Consider the following 20152-nt stretch of genomic DNA (forward strand, 5'->3'; position numbering starts at 1 on the left):
TCTCTCTCTAAGGTAATTTGAATTTTTAAAGCAGATAAAGTCTTAAGGAAAAGAATATTAATCTTATATAAGCACTGTACTCTTAGTCTTTTGACTTTCAACTTCTATGACCCTAAACTAATCACCATCCCAATGGATTTTACTGCCCGTGTTAAGCCTCAAGTTTTTGTTTTATTTGGTTTGGTTACTGTTGTTTTTAACTTTAACACAGTAAACTAAACCTAGGTTATCTCTAAGGATAAGCTCCTACGAGCCCTTAACATTCTATAGTTTTTATTGTGGAATTGCAAGTATTAATAAACTAAAATATAAAAATAATATTTACTAGATGCAAAAAAGTTGGACTATGTGCTCTAAACAATCTTTAATTCTCAAAGAATTTCTAGGAGTCATTATTCTCTCGTTTTACAAATGAGAACTTTGAGACTCAGTGAGAGTTAAGAGCCTTGCATCAGGTTAGTGGCTGGTAAATGGATGAGCCAAACTTCAAACTCCTGCTTGCCTGACTCCAAAGCATTTGTTATTTTCATCAGGAAACACTACTGCAACAGGAAAGCCATTTTTGCCATCCATGAAATTATACCATAAAAGAGGCCACTGTTACTAAGGTTGTTTTTCTATTGCGCTTATTTTTACAGCACCACTTATAAGCTCCTAGAGAGATGAGTGTGCATAATTTGTTCTTTTTAAGTTCTGGCACCTAAGAAAATTAAGACATCAAGTATGTTTTCAATAATAGTTTGCAAAGAACAGAAGGCAGAAAAAGGAAGAGGAAAAAGGGGAGGGAAGGAGGAAAATAAAGAAAACATTTTATTTCTTACCCATTCTGAACTTGTAGATCTTGCTTTGATAGGCTGGAATAACATCTCTCTGTGATACATTTATAGATAGACATTTTCTACTGTAAATAAGCTACTGTGAAATTAAACTTTATTTTAAAAGCTGTTCAATTTTTTTCTTATTTTAGTGCCATTCTCCATTCAAGTTAGTGATATCACACATAAAAAAGTTTTGTTAAACTGGTATTAATTAGGAAGAATGTGAGACAAAGGCCAATGGGTACAAGCAGATGATCAATAAAGGTCAGGTCTTAGGAGTCCAGTTGGTGACACTAGGAATTATGAAAAAAAATTATTATCAATTTTGAATATAATAAACCTTGGAATATTTGAAAATGATTGGATATAAAAGATTTAGGTATGTTCTCAATATCAATAAGGACTTGAAATATTGCCATAATTTTATAAACACAACTCTGAAAAATAGATCAATTTTATAGTACATGTCCATAGAGAGTGAGCAGAATGTCTGAACAAGGGGCTATTGGGAAAGGAGAATTTCCTTTGCCCTTCAAAGTCCTCCAGCTTGAATAAGAATGAGACAAATTAACCGGAGAAAATCAAATAACAGCGTAAGTAGGAGAAAGCTACACAGACAGGGAAATTCCTGACAGTGAGGCAACATGAGGCTTACATGAGCTAAGGAGAGGGGTAGGGGTCTCATGATACAAAGGAGAGAAAGACTGTTCATAGGAACATGAGAGGAAATGTTTGGAAAACAAAAATTGACCTGTCATTTAGAGAAGTTTCTTAGGTAAAGAGAAACCTCTATTAATAGCTTTCTTCCTGGTACAAACAGACAAGAGAGGAAGATAAAAAGCTTTTGCTAAATTTTCTCAGTTTTGTTTGCTTTCAACTCAAAATAATGTTCCTGTCAAAGTGGGCCATCTCGGGGTGGCCTGCCCTTGGTCCCTACAGGGGAAAAAAATCTTGAACGTCAACTCCATCCTTTCCAAGCAAATACGGAATACCAAATAAAATCACATCACATGAGACAATCAAATGATTACTTTAAAAAAAAATTTTACTCTAGAGAGAGAGAGAAAGCATGCATGAGCAAGGGATGGAGGGGGGGAGAGAAAATCTTAAGCAGGCTCCACACTCAGCCCAATGAGGGGCTATATCCCACAACCCTGGGATCATGACCTGAACCAAAATCAAGAGTTGGACATGCAGCTGAGTCATGCAGGTACCCCTAATATGATTAAATGAAAGTCTAATATAGTGTTTTCCAAGACTTTCTTCAACGGAGAATATGATTTTTATCTTGTGATGCACTTTGAAAAAGTTGATCTCACTGTAATGATAATTGTTTGAAAAATTAACTACTCATTGGGATTATGTGTAGAAAATCTGAAAATAATAACAATAGCACTAAATAATTACATAACATTTTATTTATAAGAGGAGAATTATTTGATTGTTTTGATAAACTTCTGTCTATAAACCTGCCTACTGGATGTTTTTGTTAAAAAAAAAAATTCAGCTGAGTTAATTTGAAGATCTAATAGGCTTACTTACGTGATTTATGAATTGGGTAGCAAATTCACCCTATCTAGCAAATAGAGAAATGTTCTAAAGAGTTGTACTCAATGGAAGGTTTTCCTATGAAAAAGGATGTGGCAAAAAGCTATCAGCAAAGAAGAGGAAAGATTGTTTTGGGCCAGAACATCTTTTATTTTTTGGGGGGGGGTGGGTGGGGGGGAATGGCAGAGTCTTTATCATGCAGATTACCTCACTAGGGCTGATAAGAAAATTTCGGATTTTCTTGATTTTTAAAAGGTCACATTCTGGGGATAGACTGAAACTACAAGTCTTGGTTTGCTGTAGTTGGGGGAAAATGACTCCAATTTGGGCTTGTCTTTTTCTCTTTTTATATTTTAATCTTCTCCATGATATCTGTTCTGCAACTCAGGAGTGGTACTATTGCTTCTCCTGTGGTTTTGTATGGAAATTCAAGGTAAAGACCCAGAAGCAAATCAACCAGACCTCAAACATTCAATCAGGGTCAATTTTACTTATTTTAAGAAAAAATTAAATATTTATAAGAATATTAGCATAAGTATCAATACCATACTTAAAGTCCAGAAAATTAAGCACTAAAATGGACCATATAGAGTGTCAAAATTTTGTGATAAATGAGATGTCAATACAAAGTGTAAATCTTGGAAAAGAAATAACTTCTTTGCAATTTTTAAATGTCCCTGTTATCATCCACATATCTTCTTAAGTCATTTTTCTTAGAGTAATTCCTGTCTTTATCCTTTCATGTCATCACTTCCAGGATTTCTCTTCTTAGAGTGTTATCTATAACCTATACTCTCTCTGTTTTGAGATTTGCATTGGTCACAGTACTGTCTGAGCCAATATTTGCATGTATTGGCTATTCATAACAAGCAGTTGCTCATGGAGTGACTCTGGTTTTCTCTGTTTCCTTCCTTAAACAATGTGAAATGAAAACAATATGGGACTAATTGGTTTCCATTACTGTATTTTCCCCATTCAGAAACAATACATTATTTTCCAGACATGTAGAGCTCCTTCACTCTCATGTCTTATGCCTCTGTTGGAGAGAAAAAAAGTTTCTCTAATATTTAAGGTTCTTCTGGCTGGTCTAAGAATTAAATTGACATGAGACATATTAACAGGGGAAAAACAAAAGTTTAATAACATGTACACCTTGTATATACATAGAAGAGATGCAAGGAAACTAAGTAACCCCCTGAAACGGCCAAAATCATCACCTAAAATACAATCTCTAGCTTAAGACAAAAGAAAATATTGGCTGGAGACAGTCAATGTGGAAGATTACCAGGAAAAGCGCAGTGAAAGAGTTAAGATGTTGTGCAAATTTAAGCCTGTGGCTTCTCCATTGATAATAGTTTTTAGAGGTTTAGAATTATCCCTCTCTTCCTGGTGTTGCAAGGTACCCTTACAAATGGAAATGTTGCTTATACATGTAAATGTCTCTTACAAAAGGGTAACTTCTACTCATTTTTCAGAACTTCTCTTGTGCATATACCTTCTTAATGTGTTGTCTTGGGGTGGCAAAAACTATTCTCCTACAACTGTATCTTAAACTTCCTTGAGCACAACTCATTTCAACTCTGAGCTATATATTGACTTAAAATGTCGTTATTTATTAACCTCATTTATTTTTGTGGAAGGTTTTACACAACTGAACTGATATTTAGCTCTCCTTCCCCCAAAAAACCATGTTATTTTTAAGAGGACACAAATCTTCTGGGCAATTTCAAATTGATTCAAAGTACTTTATATTTTAATAATTAAACAGTACTTTCTTAAAATGAGTTTAAAATTTTGTCCTCGTCTCTGAAGGAAAATCATCAGAGGAACTTGACTAAAGACAACCTATTTTCTCTTTATCACATATCATCTAATTAGAAAATCAATCTCTGTTTTTGGCTCAAAGGGAATGAGTTAAAAAATTTAAAAACACATATCTAAAAAAAATTACTGTAAAAGTTGATGCTTATATAATTAGCAGAATTATTGTTGTCAATTTAGAGATGAAGAAATTAAGATAAAATGAGATCTAGAAGTTGTCCAAAGTCACAAGTGGCACAGCTAGAGTTTCTAATAGGAAGTGAGTGATCTTTCCATCATGTGAATATTACTGATGAACGTCTACCCCAGAGATTCACCCATGATAAGAACTTAGTGTGAAATATTTGTCTGGTTGAGACTTCACAAAATATGATCCAAACAACAATATACAGATGGTAATGTTATGCCCAGAATTCATGATCCCCAAAGACCACCAGGGGGGCGAGTCCGATGCAAAAGCAAAGAGCCTTTATTCGAGCTAGCTCCAGCTCAATCCCCTACCTGCACGGACGCAGTGGTGAGATGCCGGGGAGAGAGAGCAAGTTTCAAAAGCACAAAGGTTTTATTGGGGTCTAGGGGCAGTTGGTGAGGTAATGGCTGTGGCCTCAGCCGATTGGCTGGGGAAGGGTCATGGCCTTGGCCAATTGGCTGGGGAAGGGTGGGAGTCCTGTTACTCAGGTCACCGGGCGTGTTTTGATTGGGAAGTTTGAACGGGTGAGCGGGAGGTTACTCAAGGGGAGGAGGCGTGGTCAAGGTGGAGGACACAGAACAAGATGGAGTCGGCCGGTGTAGGCCTGCCCTTTCAGTAACTTATTGTCACTGTTTTTGAGATAGAAATTCATTCACAGGATCCTTTGGTCTGTTTCCAACACGACTATGTTGAGCTACTTATTTACATGATTTCTATATTCCTCCTCCATTTTGCATCTATAGAATCTCTAAATGTTCAAATATTTTCACAATCCTGTCTCTCAGTATAACCATCTTCCTAATACCTTTGTAGGATAAAACTTCAAATGCCAAATCTCTTTCAAGTTAGCTTTCATCTCCATGCAATTGTTTCTTTCCACATATTACTTTCATAGAATCCTGTAGATTTTCATGCATTCTTAACCTGGCAGTGAACTTGAGCAGGAGTAGAGATGGTACTTACTTTTAAAAAATATATACAAATATTGTGTGTGTGTGTGTGTGTGTGTGTGTGTGTGTGTGTGTGTGTGTGTAGATTTAAAAACAGATTTAGGTTTTAAAAATTCCCTGAAGGAAAGTGATCTCTTTTTTTTATTCCACAAAACACTTAATTTCATCTAAATTTCAAGCCTGGGTTCACCATGGTAGGAATGTTGGGGAGCTGGAGAGAAAGAGTTATTCAACAAATATGTGAAAAAGGGATGGAAAAAGAAATATAATAAGTAAAAGAAGGAAGGGGAGAGAACTAATATTTTTCACTTATTCAAAAACATTTCTTGCTCACCCACTGTATGAGATACCATGTATTACCTGATAGAACACTTAAAACCATGCAAACTGTTTTCAAAAACATCTACTTCAATAGTAATTAATATTTTAAGGTTGAATATTTAATAACTAATACAGTCTTTTAATATTACTGATTAGTTTAAAATTGATATGGGAAAAATAAATCTTAAGAAGCAATGACTAAAGTTTGCACAAACTGATAGTTAAAAATGAGCTCCTTGAAACTGGATTCTGGCAAACAATTCTCAGAGGTATAAGGTGCAGCTGTGCATTCATGCCTGAAATCACTACATCAGCTAATTTTAGACTGTACTTATCAGTAATGATGGTATCTTATTGTTCTCATTTTTTTTATTCTATATTATCCATGATTCCTGCTGTGACAGTTAAATTATTCTCAAATTTACCATAGTCAAAAAAGTTTAAAATTACACATGTGTATAATTTTGTTTCTAGAACTTTGGAAAATTGATGATGGTGATGATGGAAAGCTTAGTCCTGACTTTTGACAAGTTTAGATTGGACCACAGCCAAAAAAGATTTTCAAAGTACATAATACCAGTATTTTTTATATATTCAAGGAAACAACTTTTATCACATTTCATGTAGTTCTCAATATACAGAGAATAAATTATTATTATTGTATTTTTTAATGATACTATTACTTTTATTACTATTTAGAGACTGTATTTTAATGAACATAGAATCGTAACCTAAAAGACTCAAATTTCCCATCTTACCGTGTTTTATCCAGCAAGATTAGCTAATAGTAGGACTAGTTTCACTCAACTTTATAAATGTTTAATTGTTTGTTCTGCCCACCAGTCTGCACACTACATGAGGGTAATATATGTGTTTTTAGGTCTCACATTCTCAGCATTCCTGTTCAGTGTCTATTATGTATTAGGTACCAAAACATCTACTGAGTAAGCTAGTGCTTCACTATCTTTGTTCTATAGATAAATCTATGGTTAAGTTCCTCTTTAAAATCTCTAGAAAAGTGTCAAAGATATGTGTATATAGTCCTAATTTTACAAAAAGAAAATGTGCCATAAAAAAACAATTTCTATTATGTGGTTAAATTCAGTTAATATGATATATGCTCCCCTGACCAGAATTTTAAATGCATGAGAGCATGCATTTTTGTCTTTTATTTAATACTCTATCCTTAATACCTAGGCATGCTTAGCATATAGTAGAAGCTTAATAAATACTTTTGAGTATACTAATGGGTGAATGTCAAGAGAATCATTATCTGGCTTTCTTAGGCATGGCATCATAAGCAGATATTACTTGTAAAATCCATTATTTCAGTATTTATTAAGGACATGCCAGATAGTCCAATAAATTGTGGCAGTAGATTTTTCTGTCTAAAATTTAATTTCTATTTTTGAGGATCAAGAGATTCAGTTGTATTTTCAGAGTTGGCCAAGTTCAGTGGTAGACACAATTCATGAGAAGAGATTGGATTGTTAAAGCAGATGGTCAATCTTAATTTATAATAATGATATAAATGTTAAGAAGCATTAAAGATTCATGTCAACTTCCCAGCAAGTATTATCTTTTGAAAATTCTCTAACTTGAATTCATTACCATAAGAAGATTGTTTTTAGGTCCATGGAATCAGGGTGATCTTGTTGGCTATAATCAAGCTATGGTAGATGGATATCCCTATCTCTTCTATAGAGAGAAAGAAACAGGAGAAATGAGTTAGAATGTAAGTATTCTAAAGTGCCACATCTCATATCTTTTAAGGCTTATAACAACCCTGCAAAATAGGAATGTTATCTCCATTTTTATAAAGACAATGAGATTTGGGTTTGATATGAAAGCTACTTATTTCCATAGATCCCACTCTTTCCGTGATGCTTTGCTGCTTCTATCCCATAGGAAGTGGAACACTTATGTTGGCCCTTTGAAGTAACTTTATTTCTAAACAATGTTTGATTCCCACTTTAGAATTCTCATGCTCTGGTTACCTTTTTGAAGCTGTTCCCGGGTTGTACTTGAAATTTTCTAAATCAGAAGATTTACATGAATTCTCAGGAAAGATATAATAAAATGAGAAACAGAAAAGATCTATTTGACATAGTCTGGTTGCTTGGGCATTTAGTTTTTTTAACTTCTTGAAATCATATAGAAGTTTTTCATTTGAAAATCGTTATTAGAATTTAGAATAATCCCTGGCATAGATGTTCACAAAGTACTTACTTAGTGTATGCTATGTGCCAGACATAAACATTTTCTTACTCTTAATTAAATTCTCACAATACCTGAATTTTACAGATGAATAAACTTAATCTCAAAAAGATTAAGTAACATGCCCAATTCACACAGCAAGTAGAAAATAAAGACAGGACTGTAGATTAGGCCCAACTGGTCATGTTCTTTCCTCCATCCCATGGTACCTCTCAGTAAATAACTACTTTATTTGGTCTTATTTAATTGGTAAGGAATAAAACATAATTAATAATCTCCAAGGATTTATTGTGATTAGAGATATGTATTTAGTTAATCTTCCCAATAATCCTTACAAATAGGAAGTTATTCTGTTTGTTTTTCACAAAAAGAAGAAGACTTAAAGAAATTACGCTTTTGAAAAAGGGATAGAAGACTAGGCTTAAATATTGGGTCCATTTGACTTAAAATTCATCCTCTTTCCACAGTACTAGTCTAGTTTTCACACAATGGGATCAACCAGGAAGGTAGCACAATAATTTAGATGTGAAAGAAAAAGTGGCAAGACTACCAGTGGGTTTGGAAAGAAAGAAAATGAGGGAAGGATGATGCTTATCATGTGAGTTTTCTAGAAAGGAATGTTTCAACATGACTTAAAGTAGGGTAAGGCCCAATATACCACAATGACTTTCTAAAAGTCTATGATGCAATTTTATTTTAAAAGCATACGTGCTAATTATTGTTCTAATCCCATTTGCCTATCCTAATTACAGCCTAAAATGAACTCCAAAGCTTGTTGTATAAAATGTGCCTGTTTAAGTTTCTTACTCAATATTATTGCCTTTTTGATTCTCAAAACACAATGCTTTATGTAAGCCTATAAAGACAGTATACACATTATATCTTAGGCTTGTAAAAAGCAGGAAAGTCTAATATCTTATGATATATTCCAGATATGCTTTGAGGATGTTTCCTGAAGTAAAAATCCTTGCCCTTATTTTGATCTCTTTCTTACTTATTCCAAATTTACTTTCAACTTCACAAGAATTATGCCTGAATGTTCTGTTAAGACAACAATTTTTTAACACAAAAACAATTTATGGTGTAGTAATATACACCATGTACCTGGTACTGTTTTAGCCTCTGGGGAAACAAAATTGAGTAAGCCATGGTTGCTGCCCATGGGAAACATAGTCTCAGAGATTCAGGTAAATAGACTCAATACAAGGAGGTGGGGTTTTTGTGGAAGTACTTAGGGGTCATAATAAAGGAGAAAGGAGGGAGGAGCCAGTTTCTTTTTATTCTTGAAATCTTTGTTCTTGGAACTAGGATTGGCTTTTGACTCATCATTTATTACATGTTCTAAGCAAAATTGGTTTTGCACATAGACTTGATCATATCTTCCCCAGCTTAAATTATATTAAAGGTTTCTGCATCATATGTTTGGAAATCTAGCCAGGAAAGAAAGTTCTATATAATCTCTAGCCCCTGACTAGCTCTCATTTCTCATTACACTAAAACATATATTAAAATTTTAGCCATGTTACAAAAATATACAGTTGAACAGTGTTACATTCTTGCCTTTGTGACTTCACACTGGGTTTTCCTTCTATCTGAAATGTTATTCCTCTTTCCTCTAGACAACTCCAAGTTAAATTTTCTTGTACTTCTTCTGGCTAAAATCCATTTCATTTTACTCCAAGGGTGACATTCTCCAGAAATTCTTACTGGTCCTATAATATGATTTAATGCACAAAACCTATGCTCAAACAGTGTAATTATGAGACTAACACTGAATCATTGAATTAGTTTTCAGTGTTGCATGATAAATTACCATGAACTTAGCAGCTTGAAACAACATGCATTTATCCTACAGTTTCTGATGGTCTGGATTCTGGGCACAGCTAAGCTGGGTGCCTCTGCAAGGATTCAATCAAGGTGTCAGTAAAGGTTGGGTTCTTATCAGGAGGCTCCATGAGGAAAGATCAGCTTCCAAGATCACTGGGTTAGTTGTGTAATTTATTTGCTTGTAGCTATACAGTTCATGACTTCTTGCCTCTTCAAAAGCAGCAAGGAGAGGAAGGTTCTAGAGCAAGTCTACTAGCAAGGAGTCCTATATAACATAATGTAATCACAAGTGTCATATCCTATAACTTTTGCCATATTTTATTAGTTAGAAACAGTTCACAGGCCCTGCCCACACCAAAAGAGAGTGAATTATGCAAGGCTATGAACACCAAGATGTGGGTATCATCGAGACTCATCTTAAAGTTTGTCTACCACACTTGTCATCACTGATTTATAAGCCTCTTTTCTCAACTAGGCCACAACAATTTATTGACAAGGAGTATGTCTTGCCTGACTTTGTGTGGCCAGTAACTAGCACTCTATGTTTGGTATATAACACACTTTAAATTTGATTCACTAAATGCTGCCAAAAACAAAATTATTGAGGCTATATGAAGTAAAAGGCAATTCCTTTTCCACAGAAACACTCAAAAACTGCAGCGTATAAAAACCAGTGAATATAAAATTATAATAATAAGTAGTAAAATATCGTAGATAATACTAAACTTTTACTCTCATTCCTTAGTTATCACTATGATGGCGTTGTTATGTCTGGAATTTTTAGAAATGGAATATCAATATGATACATGAGCTAGATGGCAGCAACTTTATGCATTCTTATTGACAATTTAAAAAGGAAAAGAGATGCTACAGATTTATTACTAAAGATTAGCTACCCATTAAATATTTTGTCACCATAGCAATTTAGTTAAGTGACAGGCTAGGTTGTATTACACAACTGCTAAAGCATATTCATGTTTCTGGGAATACAGAAATGTAAATTGTGCTCTGAGGCTGTTTTGTATGCTCCAGAGAAAGAAACATTATTTTGCAGAATCCCTCCCTGATAATTTAGCTAATTAAAAGTTGTGTTGTGGGTTTCGAACGTTTACATCTACACTGCAGGCAAAAATGATACCTTTTAAGAGAACAGAGAATCTACATCCTGAACTTTCATTTACAGTATAATAAAGAGGTTCAAGTTTGAAGTGTAGTTACAATGAAATGCTACTGTAGATTCAGTCAACACAGGAAATTAGTTTCCTTGATTTGTCATGAAAATTTGCACAATGATCTCTGTGAGGACTACTGACTTAACTACTTCTAAGCTGCAGAGCTGAATGTACTCTCCAAGGATTTCATTCACAGCTCATGAGAACACCTGAAAAATATTTTCACAGAGCCGAAAGCATCAAATTATTGACTATAGTTCACACTAGTTTTGTTATATAGAAAGATTCACTTTTTAAAAAGCAATAGAAGTCGTTATATTCTTAGTGTTTCATTCACTTTTATTAATGAATATTTATTCATATCCTGTGTTAGGCAGTAGATACTTAGTATTTACTATATATCAGGTACAGAGTGTTTTAATGTTACATTAATTTCACAATAACCCATAAGGTAGGTTGCTGTTATCATGCCCATTTAGCAGGTAATAAAACCTAGGTTTATGGGGTGCCTGGGTGACTCAGTCATTTATGTGTTCAGCCCTTGATTTTGGGTCAGGTCATCATCTCACAATTCATAGGTTTGAGCCCCACATTGGACTCTGTGCTGATATTGCAGAGCCTGCTTGGGATTCTCTCTCTGGCCTCCCTCCCTCCCCTACTCCCATGTTATGTGTCTCAAAAATAAGTAAACATTAAAAAACAAGAGTTACTCTGTTCTCTGTCTATAACACAGTAACCAAAACAAGAAAAAACACATATTTTTCATAAGCAATGGTAATAATAGTATCCACTTACTGAACACTTACTATTTACTGGAAATACTGGCAACTGATCATAATTATCTACTTTAGTTCTTACCTCCACATTATGATATATTTCTTTATTCCAAGTTCACAAATTAAACTTAGGGAATGCTGTAACATTTTTGCTTATCTGCCTACCATTCTCCATCCAGGTCAGCAGCAGCTGCTTGGACAGCAGCCTACATTCCTCATGTGACCTGATGGGTCAATATAAACCTGGTCCTGAAATAATTGTGGATCACTGTGGTTGTATATTTTGACCTGATTGGTGGTTTGCTGAGGGATTGACTCAGAGACTTGTCTTTATTTCTCCTCCCTTGAAACTCTCTCAGCTATGGAGTAGCCTTTTTGCAGAATTTTCCAAAGTATTTAAAAGCATATACTATCAAAACCACCTTGGGTCAAAGGACAGCAAATGTAATAGACCTAAAAACCTAGGAAGCAGACAAGTAACAAACAGACTTAACAGCCTAGGAAGAATGATGCTGAGGAGAGAGATGGAAAAATGAGGGCTTCCAAGGACTTCTGCATCTACTAAGAAACTACAGACTTAACAAATAGTAACAAACAGACTTAACAAACAGTAACAAGTAACAAACAGGCTTAAGTAACAAGTAACAAGTAACAAACAGACTTAACAGACTTAGCCTAGGAAGAATGATGCAGACAAGTAACAAACAGACTTAACAGCTTACGAAGAATGAGGCTGAGGAGAGAGATGGAAAAATGAGGGCTTCCAAGGACTTCTGCATCTACTAAGAAACTACAGGGCCAAATGCATGCCTAGTGATGAACACATGCTCCGTAAAAACCTGAGAGGCCCCTATGGTTGCACTTCTGGCTGACCTTTAGATGCTGGATAGGCAGAAGGAAAAACCTAAAGTAGATTTGTAGACATCCTGGCTAAACACTGAAAGAATTTCCATAGCTCAAAAACCATCTACAATAAACAAGAGGACATTTTTTGCTTTGTTTTGTTTTTCTTTTTGGGTTCCAGGAGTTTGAGAAAATCTCTATCATGCCCTAGGCTGAGTGTTAAGCTAATGGAATGGAGATTTCAGTGAAAATACATGACAAAAAATATAGTCTTTGCAAAAATAGTTTGGAAAAACCACTGAATAAATGGATGTATTCAGGCAACAAATATGCAACAATGAAAAACTGGGGTGGATGGCAGAAAGAAGATCTGATTTTAGGGTTATCCCATTTTAAGATTCGAATTTTCCATTTTAACAACAACAACAAAAATCTGAGATTGGGAAAGTAGAGCCCATCCACAGAAAAAAATAAATTACTGAAACAATCCTTGAGGAAGCCCAGAAACTGAACTTACTAGACAAAGATTTTAATCAACTATGTTAAATATGCTCAAAGAGCTGAAAAATATCATTGACAAAGAATCAAAGGAAATAGGAGAATCATTACAGAATAGACTAATCTATAAACCAATGTAGAATATTAATAAATAAATTGAAATTTTTTAAAAGAACTAAATAGATATTCTGGAGCTGAGAAGTACAATGCTGAAGTAAAAGTTCACTACAGGGGTTCAACAGCAGTTTTGAACAGTCAAAAGAAAAAGAAGCAAACTCAAAGATAGGTTAATTGGGATCATCCAATCTGAAAAGCAGAAAGATGAAAGAATGGGAAAAAATGAACAGAGACAAAGGGACCTGTGAGATACCACCATGATTAATAGCATTCACATTTTGAAAATCCCAGGAGAAAGAGAGACAAAGAAGCAAAAAATATTTGAACAAACAATGGTCAAAGATTTTCCAAATTTGATGAAATAATTAATCTACATATCAAAGAAGCTCAAAAATCTCTAAATAGGATAAATATAAAAGGATCCACACTGAGACACGTTGTAATCACACTTTCAAGAACCAACGACAAAAAGAGAAACTTCAGAGCGTCAAGAGAGATGCAGCTCACCAAGTAGAAGGGATATTTAATAAGAGTAACAGTCAGTTTCTCAGGAGAGACCATTGAGGCCATAGGCAGTGTATGACATACTTAAAGACCTAAAGACAAACTATCAATCAAGAATTATATCTCCAACAAAACTATTTTCCAAAATGAAGGATAAGTTAATAAATTTCCAGATACACAAAAGCTCACACACAGAGTTTGTTGCTATTATACGTGTTCTACAAGAAATGATAAAGGTAATCCTTCAAGATAAAATGAAAGAACACTAGACAGTAACTTGAAGCCATATGAAAGAATAAATAACAGTAAAGGTGATTATATAGTTAAATATAAAAACCAGTATTATTGTATTTTTTGGTTTGTAAATCCTCTTTTTTTCCGTATAATTTAAAAGACAAATGAATAGGGTGCCCAAGTGGCTGAGTTGGTTAAGCATCTGATGATTTCAGCTCAGGTCACAACATTCTGGTTCTTGAGTCCAAGTCCACATCAGGCTCTGCACTGTCAGCTTGGGATTCTCTCTCTATCCCTCTTTCCCCTACTCATGCTGTCTCTCTCTCTCTCTCAAAATAAACTTAAAAAAAAAGACAAATGCATAAGACAATAATTATACGCCCATGTTAGTGAGAGCATAATGTACAAATACGTAATTTGTGATAATAACAAGGGGAAGAGACAGAATTGCATACGAGCAGAAATTTGTATGCTATTAAAGCAAAGTAGTTTTCAGTTCAAACTAGATTTTTATTTACAAAGGGTGTTAATTGTAACACTCATAGCCCCTAAGACAATAAATACACAGATATAGATAGAAGATGAAATGAGGAGGAAATCAAAACAGTACACTAGAAAAGTCAGTTAAATACACAAATACCATTAATGGAAGAATGATAAAATAAAAATATGTAAGACATAATGAAATCGGGGTGGGTGTATGGGTGTCTCAGTTGGTTAAGGTTAAGTGTCTGACTTTGGCACAGTCATGATCTCCTGGTTCCTGAGTTTGAGCCCTGTGTCAGGCTCTGTGCCAACAGATCAGAGCCTGGAGTCTGCTTCAGATTCTGTGTCTCCCTCTCTCTGTGCTCCTCCCTCTCTCCCTCTCTCTCTGTGCCTCTCTCTCAAAAATAAATAAACATTAAAAAAATTTTTTTAAAGAAAACAAATAGCAAATGGCAGAACTAAGTCCTTATCAGTAACCATTATAAATATAAATGGATTAAAGTTCACCATTAAATGGATAAAAAGGCAGAGATAGGCAGAATGGATTTAAAGAAATGACGTGACTATATACTGTCTCCAAGAGATTCACATAAGTTCCAAAGATTCTAGTAGATTAAAAATGAAAGAATGGAAAGAGATATTTCATGCACAAAGGCACCAAAAGACTGTTGGGGTCACTATAAAAACATTAGAATAATAAACTTTAAAATTTTAAAAATTATTACAAAAGAGAGAAGAATTTTACCTATAGATAAAAATGTTAATCCATTAAGAATTTATAATAATTATAATATGCATCCCCAAGTAGATTAATTGGACTACCTTAAAATAAAACATTTTTGTGTATCAAAGGTCATTATCAAGGAAGTTTAAAGTGTCCACATACTAGGAGAAAATATTTACAAACCATGTACCTGTTAACAATCTAATATGCAGAATATATGAAAACTCCAACAACTCAACAACAAAGACCCAACAACCCAATTCAAATATGAATTGAATGTCTTAAATATATTTTTTCCAAAGAAGATATATAAATGGACAAGCAGGTGAAAAGATGCTCAACATTGTTATCCATTAGGCAAATCAAATCAAAATTCCAATGAGATATCATTTCACACACAGTAGGATAACTACAAAAAAAAAAAAAAAGAAAGTAGCAAATGTCAGTGACGATGTAGAAAAATTGGAATCCTCCCACATGGCTGGTGGAAATGAAAAATAATGCGGTCACTGTGGAAAACAGTTTGGCCATTTCTCCATAAATTAAACTCACAATTACCATGTGTTTCAGCAATTCCATTCTGAGTATATACCCAAAAGAATTGAAAACAGATGTTCAAACAAAAACTTGCACATGAATCTTCATGGCAGCACTGTAGCCAAATCAAGGAAATCAAGTAAGTGAACTAAATGTCCAACAACTGATGAATAAATAAACAAAACATGGTATATTCATACAATGGAGTATCATTCAGCCATAAAAAGTAATTAAGTAGTTCTGCATACTACAACATGAATGAACCTTGAAAACATTAGACTAAGTGAAAGAAACCAGACACAAAAGGCCACATGTTGTATGATTCCATTTATACGAATATCCAGAATAGGCAAATCCACAGAGACAAAAAGCAGATTAGTGGTTGCCAGCGGCTTGGTTCAGGGGGTAATGGAGAAGACTGCTTCATAAATACAATGTTTCCTTTTGGGGTGATGAAAGTGTTATGAAACTAGATAGCGACAATGGTTGTGAAAAAATGAAAATGTGCTAAATGTCAATAAAGGTAAAAAAATTGCAAGCAAGTTAGAAGAAAGAACAATATAAATCATCTGATAGCTTCTTAGAGAAAGACCATGTAGATATCATTGATTCAGAAAAGGAACAAAAAACCAAGCCTTATTACTTATTTGCTGCCACCATATACTTACAGAATATACTTACAAAATATTTTATGGGAATTAAGTCAGAAAAATATGTGAAGTGACCAGTGTAGAACTTGACTTGTAACATGTTCTTCATACCTATTGATTGAATCTAAACTTCTCCTTTGTTTAAAGTAACATATTTTGGTGTAATTGCTTTTTATGGCATTTTTGTATAATTATCCAATTATTTAATAGAGCATGTTAATTATAGGTGCTGACCCTGGAGTCACTGACATTGCCCAGGTTCAAATTTGTGCTCTTTTTCTTATTATGTAACCTTCAGAGATGTGCTTTACCTCTTTTTGCCTTGGTTTCCTCATATAGAAAATGGACATAATCATAGTATTTACCTCCTGAGGAATGATAATTATGGTAGAAAATGTGAGAAAAATTTAAATATAATTCTAGGCTCTTAAATCAGTACTCAATAAATGTTTATCAGTAGTAGTAGTATTTCTATTATTATTATTACTGTTAGCATTTTTCGTATTGTCACATCTCATTCCTGCTTCATAAGCAGAGAGGAAGAAAATAATTCCAACTTGAAGAGGAGGATATATTATTTATTTCAATTAAACTATTTACTTTTTTTCTGTTTCATTCCAAACAGAAAACCATCCTTCCTATCTGCCTCCCACACTTTCTGTTTTGCTTCCTGACTATATATTCCCCTTCTGCTCTTGTTTAGATTTATAATCTAGTGGCATAATTTGTCCAGATTTTTATTTCTCTTGTTCTGCAGGGCAACATCTGTAATTGTTCCCTCTTGTGTATCAATGACTGTGCATTAACCTTATCTTGCCTGGCACAAGTTCATAAATTGCCACTTAAGAAAAAGATAAGACATGCTGAATTAGTAAACCTTTCAGTACATGGAAATTAATTCTATGGTTTTATTAAAATGTAATGAATAAAATGATCTTTGTGAAGTTCAAAATTTTCTAAGTGGGAAAAGAAAAAGAGGTCCGTCTTACCTGTTTCCCAGAATAGTCTGCTTATATCATCTCTACTATCTTGGTGTCATGTAGAACTAGACAATGAGTCAGAACAATTTATTCCAAAAGGTATGAGTACAAAGCCTCAGGTTGTTGAAAAGCAATCTCTCAATAGGCCAACGGGGAAAATAATTCAGTAATGCTCAGAAACTTGTTGAAATCTGGCTCCTCACTAGACTCCTTGCTGAGAATTATATTTAGAAAGTCTTAAGAAAACAAAAGGCTTGTCAGTACATACCCAGAGAAGGACTGCAACAGAAATATAAAATTTGAGCATGCCCCAGGCACACAACGTTCTATATTCAGTGGTTGCCAGACAAATTCTTGAATTTTACTCTAAGTAATGATGAAAAAAAGCTAAACTGTTTACAGTTTTTCTAAAAATTAGGAACATGTGAATAAAATACAAATGAGAAAAATGTGATGTCACAAATCTGCTATGTATCTCCTCAGGCTCAGTGAAAGTGGTAGGTAAGAAAAATATATACCCTCAGTAATATTCAAAGGAAAATAAATTAAAGCAACAACAAAATATTATTTTCAATAATAACTGGGTATGATTTGGAAAATTTCAAAATATACAAAAATTGGCAAAATATCATGAACACCCAAGCAGCCATAACCCAGCTTGAGCAATTATCAACTTATGCACATTATTGTTTCATCTTTACTCTCATTATCTTTTACCTTTCATATTTTATTGAAGCAAATTCCAGCCTTCAAATAATTTCATTCAAAGTAATTTATTATCTATCTCTAAAAGATACAGTAATATTTTTCTAAGCATAAGTGCAATGCATAAATGCATTATATATTCTAAAATTACCCACAATTACGTAATAGCATCAAATAACCAGTCATGTTCAAATTTCCAATTATCTCAGGAATGCTTTTTTTTTAAAATGTATTTATTTGAATCAATATCTCAATAAGGCCCACATATTTAAATTGACTGATTTGTCTTTCAAGTGTTAAAATCTAGGCTTCTTTTTCATTTATTTATTGAATTTATTTTTTGATGCAAGGATATAAAGTACCATGTGGTTTAAGCTGTAAGAGTACAGGGATTTTAGGGTATTTTGTTCACTCTGGTATCCCAATTTACAGGATCTCTGCAACATAGTGAGCACTCAATAAATATTTGTTGAAAAGAATTGAGATTGCAATCCTGAATAGTATTGGTCAGGTATAAATTGTTCACATATTAACATCTAGTGTTAAAGCAAAAGCAAATAAATCACATTTCAAAATTCTACTGAACTAGGATGGCTGTACAATCTAAAGTGTCAAGAAAGTTACAATGTTGACCTGGTATAGAGTCAGTTTAGTATGTGTAACTATGAAGGTATCCCAGTTAATGGAAAATTTACAAAAATGTGGAGATTAAACAACATGCTCCTTACCAACCAATGAATCAAAGAAATCAAGAGACAAATTTAAAAAGTATATATCTTGAGACAAATGAAAATAAAAATATTCCAAAATTCATGGGATATAGCAAAAGAGGTTCTAAGAGAGGTTTATAGAGATAAATGTTTAATAAAAAGGACAAATCTCAAATAAACAACATAACGTTATATATTAAGGAATTAGGAAAAGCCAATCTAAGCCAAAAGTTAACAGAAGGAAGGAAATAACAAAGAGCAAAGTGGAAATAAATAGAGACTAAAATGACAATGGAAAAGATCACTGGAATCAAGAGCTGTGTGTTGTCTTTTTTTGAAAATGTAAACAAAATAGACAAACCCTTAGCTAAATTTACTAAAGAGAGAGAGAGAGAGAGAACTCAAATATCTAAAATTAAAAACAGAAGAGACATTGTAACTGATACCACCAAAATACAAAGGATCACAAGAGACTACTATGAACGTTTCTATGCTAGCAAATTGGACAACCTAAAAGAAATGTATAAATTCCTAGAAACATACAACTTACCAAGACTGAGTCATGAAAGAAACAGAAAATCCGAATAGACCAATTATTAATACAGAGATTAAATCAGCAATCAAAAACCTCCCAACAAGGGAAAGTCAGCTTTACTAGTGAATTCTATCAAACATTAATTTTTCACAAACTCTTCCAAAAAATAGAAGAGAGGGGAATACTTCCAAACTCATTTTACAAGACCAGTATTACCCTGATATCTAAGCCAGAGAAGGATACTACAAGAAGAGAACATTATAGATCAATATGCCTGATGAACATAGACGTAAAAATCCTCAACAAAATATTAGTGATCTGAATTCAACAGTACACTGAAAGGATCATACATCATGATCAAGTGGGATTTATTCCAGGGACTACAGGATGGTTTAACATCTACAAATGAAAATATGATGCATCACATTATCAAAATGAAGATTAAAAATCATATGATCATCTCAATAGATGCAAAAAAAATTTCATGAAATTCAACACTCGTTCATGATAGAAACTCACAACAAACTTGGTGTAGAGAAAGCATACACCTCAACATAATGAAGCCCATATATGGCAAGCGTACAGCTAACATCACTCTCAAAGATGAAACAATGAAAACTTTACCTCTAATGTCAGGAACAAAACAAGGATGCTCAGTCTCTTCACTTTTATTCAAGATAGTATTGGAAGTTCTAGACAGAGCAATTGGACAAGAAAAAGAAATAAAAGCCATGCAAATAAGAAAGAAAAAAGTAAAACTGTCTCTATTTGCAGATGAAATGGCACTATATATTAAAGAAACTCTAAAAACTGCCAAAAAAAACCTGTTAGAAATAATAAATGATTTCGGTAAAGTTTCAGGTCACAAAATCAATATACAAAAATAAGTTGTGTTTCTATATACCAACAGCAAACTATCAGAAAGAGGAATTAAGAAAATAATCCTGCAATCCTATTTTGACACAATAGTGTCAAGAAGAATAAAATAC

The sequence above is a fragment of the Felis catus genome, chromosome D1 (assembly GCF_018350175.1).
Source record: "Felis catus isolate Fca126 chromosome D1, F.catus_Fca126_mat1.0, whole genome shotgun sequence".
NCBI classification, from domain to species: domain Eukaryota; kingdom Metazoa; phylum Chordata; class Mammalia; order Carnivora; family Felidae; genus Felis; species Felis catus.